We start from the raw sequence: 13,006 nt of genomic DNA, 5'->3' as shown, positions 1-13,006 counted from the left end.
TGCCTTAACTTATCCTGAAATTCATATGGAAGAGCAGAAGATCCGGGGTAGCTAGAAAAGACCAAAGAATTACAAGGTTGTGGAATTTGCCCTTCCAAATATCATGATTCATTACAAATCCATAGGAATTAAGGAAGTGTTCTAGTGTTACAGAAAGAGATGCGTAAAGCAGTGAGTAGAGAGCTCAGAGTCAGACTGTATCGGTTTCCCGAGACTGTTGTGACAAAGCACCACAGACGAGGAGCCTGAACGAAGAAATGCATTCTCTCCTCGTCCTGGTGTCCCGAGGTCCACAACCAAGGTGTACGTAGGGCCGTGCTTTCTCTCAAGCTTCCTTGGATTGGGTTCCACCCTAATCCAGTATGATTTCATCTGAATGTGATGATACCCATGAGGACCCTATTTCCAAACAAGTCATACACACAGCTTCTGGGGATTAGGAACCTATCCCAGCTTCTGGAACCTTCCAGCTTCTGGAACCTATTTTGGGAGGAACATGACAGCCTACAACAGAGACAAACACATAGACGGAATATTGACACTGCAAAGGTTGCCATATGCAGTAAACTAAATGCTGCTGGGAAAGTTGGCTGCTTATGTGCCTCAGGAAGGTGAAGATGCGTTACCTGGAAACAAGTCCTTGTAAATATCAGGTAGAATGGCTCGGGGCGTCTGCGAGCATCCATTAGTGCTTGGTTCTGAGAATGTCATCCACGCTTCTGGAGCTCGGGGTCTCCTCCATTTCCGAGGAGGACCAGAGCACCGGGACCGCTGCGTTACTGGGGGGACAATGTCCTCACCAGTGTGTGGTGCTTACTGCCGCCAAGGCCCGCAACCCTGACGAGTTTTCCATCCTGCTCTTTCACTGTCCATGTTTCCAGCTGCCGAGGTGATCCTGGCCAGACACCGTAACTTACAGAGTGGTTTTTGTTCACACAGGTAGATTTTTAAAACTTTTCTTTTCTTTTCTTTCTTTCTTTCTTTCTTTTTTTTTTTTTTCAAAGATTTTATTTATTTATTTGACAGAGAGAGATCACAAGTAGGCAGAGAGGCAGGCAGAGAGAAAGAGAGAGGAGGAAGCAGGCTCCCCGCCGAGCAGAGAACCCGATGCGGCGCTCGATCCCAGGACCCTGAGATCATGACCTGAGCGGAAGGCAGAAGCTTATCCCACTGAGCCACCCAGGTGCCCCTAAAATCTTCTCTTATTAAAAGAGTTTCCTGTGTTGTATGAGAGGACAGAAGGGGAGCCGTCCCCCTGACAAGGATGGAAGAGGCTGCTGGGGTGAGGACACTCACACGGGCGAGGCATTGTCGCCTACCTGGGGGCCCCTGAGATCACCTTCTGCTTGTGCGACAGCGTGTGCGGACAGATGGGAGCTTAGCCGGCGGTGGGCTCTAGCCGACTGTCCAGAGAAACGATATTGCTCCGTCCTACCCCAGAAACCAATGTAACAGTGTGTGTCAACCACACCTCCAAAAGAGGCTTCTTCCCATTTGCGTGTCAGTTGGGCTAATCCCAAACTTACAGGACGTCGCTTCCTGAAGGTCTCAGGACTCCCGTCATGCACAGTTTCCACCAAACTTCGACCTGCAGCATTTCAAGAGACCGTCCTCCTAGACTTTGTTGTGCCCTCTGTTTGGATTTTAGTATTGGAAAATTTGCCTGCTGTATTCCTTTTTGCCTTCAAATGGGGACTAATCACCCGATAAATTAAACCATACACTGCAGAAACCAAACCAACCTAACCGAACAAAGAACCCAAAAAAGATCATTCCTAATACAGAAGAGAATATTGCGTGCAAACTGGCAGAGCTGGATTTATGGTTCCAGATGATAAATTTGGGACAATTTCGACTTTCTAGACCTAGTTGGATGACTCTCCATTACCAGCTGTCTCTTGTAAAAGCTTCAGATAAATGTTTATTGATGAATACGTTTGAGTTGTGTTAGCATGCAAATCCCTTTCCATATAGTTTGTAAAAGTTGTGTATCACAGATAAAGCCAAGAAAAAATATTTTTTTCTTCCTATCTTAAAATAGGAAAATAAACTTTTACCTTGGAATGGCTTTTACTTAGAGATAGATAATACACATTTTTCCCCTTTAGCTGGAACTTATAAATAAAGTTAGTAATTACCACATACAGAATTCTGGTTTAGTTATCACAGGATTGTGTTCAGTTTATGTTGCTAGATAAGATAATAGTAAAAGAGTGTAATTGGTTTCAAAAAAAAAAGAGAGAGAGAGAGAGATCTTTACTGCATTCTTTATTGCAATTAGGTATTTTAAAAAGCCTATAAAGCCACGAGGCTATATGAAATTTTTTGTTCCTTGCAGATGTGTGATGTGCGTGTGGATAATTTCTGACTTTGACGGATGCAGAACCACACATAATGACCATCAGTCCCAACACCTTGGGACTAGGTTTTCATTAGACTGGTCTTTGCATGAGTTTTTGTTTTCACCAGGAAATAAGTGCCTTCTAGCATGATTGTAACTGACTACTCTTCAGACTTTATTAGTCTTTTCTTTTATAAAACTAGGTCCAAAAATGTAGCTCTAAGCAGCTATCAATGCTAACCATGTCTAGCTTGACTGAAATGCTGAGCTCATAGTCCAAACCGATGTGGAAATAAAATTTTAGAAGCCCCTGTTGCAGACCTTGCCTGATAGTGTCTTTGGTCATAAGCAGACACCATATATAAAGCATTAACTAATATTTAACATGCTTCCTACGGTGTCTGTAAATCTTTATGCAATGCTTTTTGAAGTTATCCATCTAAAAATTATTTTAAGGCTATTTCTACTTTTCCATCTTCTCTCCTGCATTTATAGAAAAGTCACTAGTGTCATCCCTGGACCGGGAGATTAATGCATCCTGTTTCATTTTCATCCGAGCTCTGTTAAGATAGGGGTATTATCATGGCTGCCGTGGTCTTTGTTGGTGGTATCTTGTGTTTTACAAGTGAGAAAACTAAAGATTGAAAGGGGTTAAATAGTGGGTTTGGGATCCCCAAAATAGTGAGTGTTGAGTGAACGGAGTGTATGACAAATGAAAAAAACCTCTTGGAAAAAATGTGTGGGGTTTTCTTAATGATTCAGAAAATGTGAATTATTAAAACAGTGAAAGAAAAAAAAGAAAGAAAGGGAAAGAAGGAGAAAAGAAAAAGAGAGAGGGAGGGGAGGAGGAAAGAAAGAGAGGGAGCTATTTGGAAGCTGTTGCTAGGTGAGGTGATGCGGGGAGATCGGAGCCTGTCATCCTATCTCGCTACCAAGTTGCCGCCTGATCAGGAATTCTGATCTGAGAGGGGCATCATTTTCATTTCCCTTCCTTCCTAAATGACATAACAGATGCAGTACTTGCTGCCTTATTTTTCTCAAATTGGAACATTTTCATTTTCTTTTCCTGCTTTTCTCTTTTGGTTTGTTCACTTGTCGCAGAGAAATGTCACTGAAATACTATAATTTTCCTAATAGTCAGTGATGATTACCTTAGAGCACCAGAGACCGTGGAGAGTACCAGGCTGCGCAGTCTGGGTGGGGGCTGGGGGCTCACCTTGACCCCTCTCAGCGGCCTGTCTTCTCAGAGACCAGCTGGGGTGGACGAGACACAGGACGATACGGATGGGGAACCTTCCAGATTGTTCCATTTTCTAGGCTGCCCTCCCCCCGGGTCCCTCCTTTCCTCTCCCCCTCTTCCTCCTTCTCCCTCCCTCCTTTCCTCCCTCCCTCCCTCTCTTTCTGTCTCTCTCCCTCTCTCTCTTCCCTCTGTCTCCCTCCCCTCTCTCTACCTCTCCCCCCCCCCCCCTTTCTATAACTGCACATTTAGAAACAAGTTTCCACACTGAGAAGAAATACAGGCTTTGGAGTCAGAATACGCAGAATCTGCCAAAGACATTCAGCCTTGGGCAAAGCACTTCCCATTTTGAACTTTTGTCTCCCATATGTGGAAAGGAGATAATACCATATACTGTCGATTTTCTAATAAAAACTGTATGATACAGCATAGGCACAGACCTGTTCAGTGTTTGGGGTGTAAACTAGACACTAAATGCTACTTCCATTTCTTTCTCAATATAATTTTATTACTTGTCTCTGACAAAGCATTTTGTTGGACATATACACAACAGTTTTAAAATACGAGCCCATAAGCACAGTCTGAAGTAAAAGTGTGAATGATTTTCAATGAAATTAAGTTCATTAAATAAAAATGCTTGTTATTTTTAAGGTGCCGTATTTGGTGCGACAGAGAATGAGGTTGAGCGAAGCCTGGTCTCTATTTCTAAGGTATGACCATCTACTTGAATCTTAAGGAGAAAAGTTAAAAAATTACTCGGTGAGTTGGTAGGTTGGATCTTACATTAATGATGGATAATCTAGATTGTAAATAGTGACTTAAATTATTAAAGCAATGATCTGAGACATAAGGCTTCGGTAGAAGGAAGTACTGTGGTTCTCAGGGGCATCAGGGACCTTCATAAGATACCAAATAGGACAAAGAAACATTGATGAATTATTTAAAGATGAAACAAGATAAATATAGACATCCTTAAATTTAATTATGGACTGGAATCTGGAAGCAAATTTTGAAGTGTATTCTTTTCAGAATGTCCCACTTAAAAGGTTGTTGCTAGTGTTCCTAATGTTTGGAACCTTTGTGGTTTTTCTGTGTTTATCACTATCAGACCTCTTACTGTTGCAATAATTTTATGTAGTCACCTCCCATCAATATATAAAATCTGTTCTTCACAGGAAAATATTTTTCCTTTTGGGAACTTGAATGCTGTTCTTTTCATAGAATCAGCATTAATAATGTCGGGACCCTTCAAGAGCGCAGTAGGACTCACGAAATGTACAACATGTGGTGGTCATTAAAAAGAAAGAAATGGAACCCGAGACTAACCTGAGAAAGAATTAGTCTTAGATCGTAATTAAATGCCAGCCTTTTTAGGTGTGCTAGAAAGAATATCGACAACAACAATTTTGAAAAGCTGCAGACACCCAGAGAAGTAGAGAACTGGGAAACTTCATACCTATTTCTCTTCATTAACTTAGAAGTGTAGAAACACATCTTTTATAATTGACATGACAAGAGAAATAATTCGTTAACATGTAGAAGAGAGTCCGAGCTTCCGGAGGAGGGATGGTTAACTACAGCAGTCATCAAGTTGCAGTCATACGACTTTCCGTTTTTTACTGAGCGGATCAGTTGCTTTCTTAAATGATTTCCTGTATCATTTGGAGGAGGAAATAATTTTCCTGACTTTAAGCCTGAACCACTTTTGCGATAGCATTCTTGTTTTAAGCTTATGATCCACTCCTTAAATAGATGGTTCTTTTTTAAGCCACTGTTCTAAGGTGCCAGTGTGGGGTAAGCAAAGCTGTGGTAAGCTGATTCACACATGCTGCAAACATCATTTTAGCACCTGGGTGCTTGCTGGTAAAAAGGACTCTCTCCCTCTGAAGATTATTATAATAGCCTTAGCTATAAGCATAACTAGTGAATATTCTCAATGTATCTTCCTTGAAATTCTCCACCATCAGCAGATTATCTCTGGATCCTGTCCTGCCTCCTCATGCAAGCAAAGAATACTTAAAGGTAGCACCAGACAGGAAGAGCTTCCTTAAATGGCAAATGATTAAAATACCATAATCATCGCAGATTGTTTTTGTTACTTGAAGGTATTTTTCTGTGCATGACCACAGCTTTATGAAATATTGGTGAGAGTTATAATAACTCCATTGCTCAGATGCCTGACAGGTAAGACAGAAAGAGGTCTACGTGTCTCCAGATATTTAATTCATAATTGTAACTCTTGTGAGAATTCATGACAAATATCACTATGTTGCGGCAGCCGGAGAAAGAGATCAGGATTGTGACTGTGTCCCATGTTTCTGTTACAGCCTCTGCATGTGCTTTCTCTGTCCCCTGCAATGTCGTTGTGAGTGAGCAGGGCGCCTGCTACTTACCTGCCTTCTAGGTCACATTGTTTCTCTTACGGCATTTCCTATACTTTTACATCATTCATTGAGGTAAACTTCATGGCTTGTATATATTAGATCTAGATGATCATTTAGGCACTTTTTTATAGATTCTAATTATATGGTAACAATTTAGTGTCTGTTACATCTTTGGCTCATCTTTTGAAATATTTTCGAATATATTCCTCACAGTTCTTCCTTTATATTAATTCCAGTATCTTGATCATGTTGGGGGCTGTTGTCTCTCTTTCCTCCTTCCTTTCTCCCCCTTTTCTCCCTTCCTCACTCCCCCCCCGCTCCTTCCTTCTTTCCTTCAAAGGGCAGGATAGGGAGGGGTAGAGGGAGAGAGTCCCAAGCAGCCTCCATGCTCAGGGTGAAGCCCGACTCAAGGGCTCGATCTCACGACCTTGAGATCATGACCTGAGCCAAAATCAAGAGTTGGACGCTTAACCGATGGAGCTGCCCAGACATCCCTGGGTCTGTTGTTTCTTTTTACTTTTCTTTCTCAGTTTTATTTATCATATAGTCTTGCCTCTTCGCATGCTTGGTCATTTCTAGTTATATTCTGGACGATGTGTTGAAGACTTGCCGAGAATCTGGTGATGCTTGTCTTCAGACAGTTTCTAATTTGATATCTTGCCAGGAAGACATATCCATTTTCAAAGGAATTCAAAAGAAGTTTTGCCCGTATTCCCCATCTTCCAGAAATGCCCTTTCCCAGCACCAAACCTGAATCCCCATTGGCTGGACATCCGTGTTCAGCAGGTGCCCCAGCTCCGTCTTTGCTGCTGATCTCCAGTGTTGATCAGCTCCCTCTAGAGGTTTTACCTCATGCTCAATTTATTCTCAGGGCTCTTCCTGGGATGTCATAGGGTCCTGGGCATCGTGACAGAGCAGGAGATTTTAGGGTGTTTTAGAACCTCTCAACCAGCCTCAGGATTTTGCAAATGCCTTTAGTGAAACCTTGAGGCGTTCCAGTTTGTCGTTCTAGACTTGGAACTGTTCACTGGATTCTCTTTCCACCAGTGACAGACATCTCTTTGGGCCCAACCCAAACGCATGCTCAAAATTCGCAAGTATCTCGCAGAGGAAAGAGCTGGTTTTCATGAGCTCGTTTATGAATGGGTCTCCCTCCCTGGGAATTTTAAGCCACCAATTTCTCACTGTTTTCACAGTCCTCTAAGTGACTTGAAAATGTTATTTTGTGAAATATACTTTATTACCCCCCCCCCCGTATTAGTGGGAATATTTGCCTACTTCAGCCTCCCAACATCCAACAAGAAAGCATGCATTCCAGGTCATTATTTTTTTTTTCTCCAATTTATTTATTTTCAGAAAAACAGTATTCATTATTTTTTCACCACACCCAGTGCTCCATGCAAGCCGTGCCCTCTATAATACCCACCACCTGGTACCCCAACCCCCCACCCCCCCGCTACTTCAAACCCCTCAGATCCAGTTCATTATTTTTTAAGTGAGATACACAAAAACTGTTCAGGGAGAAATGACAAAGGGTACAAGGGATTTCTCTGAGAGAATGAAGAGCAGCAATACGGACTGTGCATGAGGTAACTCAGGGCCGCGGCCGTCTGCTTGCCAGGAGTTGAGAGATTTTCCCGTGGAAGAGAGGTCAGATGTTTTGGGCGTGTAGTGCCTCAGATAATCGGAGGATGTTCAAAGGAGACAGATTTGAGGTCTAAGAGGGAAGCACATTCTTCGAGATCTCCGGTCTATGAGAAAACAACCTGTGGTATCTCGGAGAGGAAGCATTTTCTCTTGTTGCAGTTGGGCGAGCAGCTTGGCGGGTCTTTGTGAGTATGAAGCGGGTCGTAGGCGGCTGCGGCCTTCTGCGTCCTTCTGACCATGCGGTCCCCCGAATGGCTTCTGTGCCGTCTCCGTCTCCCGGCTCACTTGTGCTCACGCGGGGGCAACGAGGGTGATTGAACACCTCCCAGGGGATACAGGAAGCTTTTCTGGACTCCGTACCCTCTGCTTCTTGAAATTATTTATGTCAAAGCTCTGAGTTCTTTCTCTGGCAAATTACTTCTGTAGTTCTCTTTCTGTCTAAGTCTTGAATTAAAAAGAATTATGAGTGCCTGGACATAGTAGCAATGCATCATGTGAACATTCTTATTCTATGAAAACACGCGTTTAGAACTAAAGTCCACTCTCCATAGTTAAGTACCTGTTCAGAGGAGAGAAAAGTGGTGATAAATTTTCCCACGAGTTAAAGTCCTTGATACGGCAATTATGCGGTTTCTGGTATAGGCCGTGGGGTCCGTCCTAATCACCACACGCAGATTCCATCATTGTTAGGATGACGTGCGCCCGGCCAAGCTGCTCACCTGCTGAATTCTAGAATAATACGCATGTGGCCTCTGTGCCAATGTAAGAGGTGCTGCTTGCCCTGGACCTGATCGCCGTCTCCATGTACTGTGGTGACATGCGCTCATTTATTACAGACACAGCGATGACAGCCTTAATAGTGGTAACAACTGTACCTTTATAATTTTCAAAGGTTTTTTCGTGTATAATATTAGGTCATTAGCAGATGAGTCTCTGTCTGCAGCAGACAGGGAAGTCACCAGAATTCCCTGTTTATATATGAGGAGCTGAGGTCCCCGATTGTTAGCGGGCTTGCTCAGGGTCACAGGGCTGGGGGATGGTATCGGGACTCGGGGACCTCTGCCCCTGCTCTCCGTCTTTAACAGCAGGATGTCTCCCAGGATCCCTGATGTGAAATCTTCGGAACTGAGCTGGCTTTTTGTAGATTGGCCCTTCTGCAGGGTGATGTCACCTCGGGGGCCCCACATTAGCATCCAGGCCCTGTCTCAGACTCACTGGAAGAGGCAGAGGTCCTCTTGAAAGAGCTGCTCCTGCTGGTGAAGAAAGTGTGACCAGAGCAGTTTAGTGGCGCCCTCAGCGGGGTGCCTTTGTGAGCTCACTTTCATGCGAAGTAGAAACATTTAGGGAGTTTCAATGACCAGTGAAAGACACTTGTACTTCTTCTCTGGAAAATTTGGGCTTTTAAGAATGTTATGACCCTAATGTGAGAATTCTGTACACACAAAAGCTCTCCCTCCCTGTTTTAGGTCTGTCTACAGTCTCTCTAGGAATTTTGAACCTGGCGAGGGGCTAACAGTAGAGAAGCTGTTTGTAGAGTTGCTGTGAAAATGGTCTGATACCCCATTCTGGGGGGCATTCCACAGCAGCGCTGAAACAGGGAAGAAGTGAAACACCGAGACACATTCCTGTTCTGTCTCAGGAGCCCTCCTATTCTGCCTCCACCCGTGCTGTCTACACTCCGTGTGGCCCGGGTTTCCACCCGTACTCAGCCTGGCTGGTCCTGACAGCCTGGAGAAGACTGGGAAGTTATCTCAAAGATGCTGTTACCAAGTCCTTAGATTCTAAGATAACGAAAGGGTTCAAATCCCTTGGCAGAAATTTAGTCATGCAAATAGTGACCAATTTTCAGATAAGGGTAAAATGTCTTTTTTTTTTTTTTTCTAAGCATCTAATAAACGAATCTTATTGGAGATGTTTTTCAAAAAGAGCAGATTTTATTTGCGGCATTTCCTACTTTATTGAGAGCTCTTCCCAAGATCTTAGAGACTGGTCTATGAGGTAGTTGGGTATCTCTACTACCACCAGGCAATCATGGGAGGAACTCAAACTTGGGTTAAGTGCAAAAGTTGAGTGGGAGAAATATTAGGGAGTAGAGGGACAGTGAGCTCTAAGGCCAACGTAAATTTGCCATGGGGAGCAGCCACAAGTAGAAGTAAGGTCAGTTGCAGGGGCAGGTCAAAGACACTCTGCCCATCACGTTCCGTATCATTTCGTGTTCACGTCTCGTCGTCTCTCAGTCTGCAGACAGCAGCACCAGCTCCAGAACAATTCATGCCGGCAGCACGGCTCATGTCGCTGAGGACTGTTAATCGGAACATGAGTACTTCTTCCAGACCGTCAAGTACTTCAACACACTGCGTTCCAAAGAGATTCCCCCACCAGGGACTACCGGTTTGTACCGACAGAAACAGCATCTTATCCAAGCCCTAGGTCCGACAGCCCGCAGGACATCTGTGTCCAGAGACACAGGGCACAATGCTTGCCAATCAGTTTACACTTACAAAATACACCCTTGCTAGGAGGCGCCTAATACGGAACGTGGGGTCCGATAACCTCTACCAGAACCGTTTGCAAGCGGCAATAATATGGACTCAGGGCAAGTGTCGGCCTGGCCGCCTTCCAGAGCTCCTCATGGATCCTTCACGTACCTTGGCTACGCTCAGGGATAGAAAATAAACTCTTTGTCTGGGAGGAGCAGCCGCCGTGATAATATTTTAGGTATTTTGGTGGTGTAAAAGTACAAACCCCACTTCTTTTATTGTTACCTACTTGAAATTCTGCACGGGTTATTTTACTAATAGAAAACGGGTAGACATTTTAACGTGAACGGCTTAGATTTGAACACAAGCTTGTCACTCACCATGACTGTGTGACCCGAGGCCAGGATGGCGACTTCTTGAAGCTAGTTACCTCCTGTGTAAAATGAGATTAAAATTGGAGGTTAAATAGACCTCTGACCTTGAAACAAGGTAAATTAATACTCCTCCTAATAATGATAGTCTATGAGAAAGGATAGGATTGTGTTTCTGGAATTCAGTAAATAGTTAGAAGTGCAATTTCTCCATTCCCCCAATATGACCAAAGCTGAAGGGATCTTGTAAACTGTGTGTGTTCGCAGACTGAACGAAAAAACAGTGGTTAAGTCTGAGACCCTCGAACGCTCTTTGTGCCGTGATCTCGGTTCCCAGCACGGAGAGGGATACTTCAGAGCATGCTTCCCGTTTGGCCTTGTATGACGTGGAGAGACAGAGAGCTAGCATTGGTGTTAGCTCGGGCCTTATGACAGACAAGTTAAAGGTCCATCCTGTGGTTTTGGAGCTCTTTCTGTCAGATGCTACTTAACAGTGAGCTGTGAAATCCCCCTTAGTCTTGGGTATTACACTGGGTTAAGTTTCGATACCTCCCTTTGGCTGATTTTTTTTTACCTCCAGGCCTTTGAAAAATACAAGTCAGTTCTTCACTGACCAGAACAATGGGACATGTATTTGCAAAGTAATGAATACCGAGTCACATGTATTTCAAGAATATTTTATAACCATAGTTTTGGATTCTTTTTTTTTTTTCCTCAGGGTTTTGTGGCTGAAAGTTTTTCTTGAAGTCAAAAACCGGCCTGTGGGTGACTCCTATGTCTTCTTGGTTCATTATGTGATCGTGTTCTGGGCCACATTCCGCAGCACAGGGATTAACTAGTCCAATCGGGCTGAGTTTGAACAAGTGCTTATTTTAATTACAGACTGTGAGATGTACCTGGCTCCTTGCGGAGAAGGAAGAGGGTCGTCTGCTGAGGATTTCAGAAAAAAATGGCACATTCTGTAGTTTGACCTCCCCTGAACCTGTTTAGCTCTCCAAAAGTTTGAAATAATAATGCTAGATGTATTTTTCTATATGTGAGATGTATTTATTTTTCTCTAATTTGTATTTATTTTTATATCTATGAGAAATATAGGCTTGCACAGTTGCTTATGAATTATTTTTACATCTTTATGCAATTAGAATTTCTATGCCTGTCTTTTTCTTTTTTTTGCATTTTAAACTGGAAAGAACCAAAGGCATCATTTCTTTATACCTGGACCTTGCAGAGTGCAAACATCTAAAAAGATATCTGTTGATCTGAAAAAAGGTAAGCTTTCTGTCCTGACTTAGATAAGCTTTCTGCAGTGTCGATCGAGATAAAATGTTGGGCTGTTAAAAAAATAAAAATAGGTCTTTACAACATTGTGAATCTTGAGCTTCTGTTTTTGAAGCAAGAAGAAATATTCGAGATCCTGAAGAGTTTCCAACATTTTCTGTCCGTGTGGCCTCCTTGAGATGTCCACACCCCCGGGGAAAGGGGAGTGGGTCTGGTTCTGCATATGACAGGGCAGGGGCGAGGGAGCGTGAAGCTCAGGCGTCACCTGGGGTGCAGACTCGGAGCCCCTGCCGGGTCCTGCCCACTCGCTTCCCAGGCAAAGATGCACTAGACGCAGGGCTGGGAGGCATCCTCCGTGAGCACCAGCCAGTCTCACAGGTGCCGCGGGCCTTTTCACCCAGTTGTGCAAAGTGGTTGGTAAGTCTCCGGACCTGGATGAGCTCTTCCAGCCCAATTCCCAGCACTTTCCTCCAATCTGCTCGAGGGATTGCTGTCCCTCAGAGAAGGTTGGCTCGAACCCTTACGGAAACAGAATTCAGGGGCTGGAATATGCTCTGGTGCTTCTGTGAATTCTACCATTCACCAGCGAATGTGATACTGAGCAGAGTTTTGCAGAAAATAACAGTAATTAGAAAAAAATGTCTTGCTGTCTTGCTTGACTTTTGGCATGATATCATTAGGAGTCCCTTATCATCAAATGCCGTGTTTTTTTTTTTTTTTTTTTTTTTTCCTTTGCTTTTGTTCTAAAGTCACTTAAGAACTCGGACACTTGGGGCACCTGGGTGGCTCAGTGGGTTAAGCCTCTGCCTTCGGCTCAGGTCATGATCTCAGGAACCTGGGATCGAGCCCCACATCAGGCTCTCTGCTCAGCAGGGAGCCTGCTTCCTCCTCTCTTTCTGCCTGTCTCTCTGCCTACCTGTGATGTCTCTCTTTCAAATAAAGAAACATCCAGGAAGTAACAGAACTGGCATTATCACTTGGTCCTGGCTCTGGCATAGACATGCTGGTATATACATTCTCTAATCTGGTATTTGCTGGGGTCGTATGACGTTACTTTTCTTCTTTTTTTTAATATATTTTATTTATTCATTTGAGAGAGAGAGAGCGAGAGAGAGAGAGAGACGGGGGGGGAGAGAGAGAGAGACAGAATGAGCAGGGGGGACAGGCAGAGGGAAAGGGAGAAGCAGACTCCCCGCTGAGCCAGGAGCCTGACATGGGGCTCGATCTCAGGACCTGGAGATCAGGGCCTGAGCGAAAGGCAGATGCTT

At 43.9% G+C, this 13,006-nt stretch overlaps 1 non-coding gene across 1 annotated transcript; it reads left to right on the top strand.

The window, feature by feature from the left end:
- Positions 1 to 1,220: 1,220 nt before the first annotated feature.
- LOC122916689 lies at positions 1,221 to 1,347 on the top strand. The gene has a single exon (XR_006386307.1). It is a non-coding gene; the product is annotated as a U6atac minor spliceosomal RNA (small nuclear RNA).
- The last annotated feature ends 11,659 nt before the right edge of the window (positions 1,348 to 13,006 follow it).

The sequence above is a fragment of the Neovison vison genome, chromosome 8 (genome assembly GCF_020171115.1).
Source record: "Neovison vison isolate M4711 chromosome 8, ASM_NN_V1, whole genome shotgun sequence".
Lineage (NCBI taxonomy): Eukaryota > Metazoa > Chordata > Mammalia > Carnivora > Mustelidae > Neogale > Neogale vison.
Note: the sequence above shows the minus strand (reverse complement) of the source record. Positions and strands in the feature narration are given on the sequence as shown.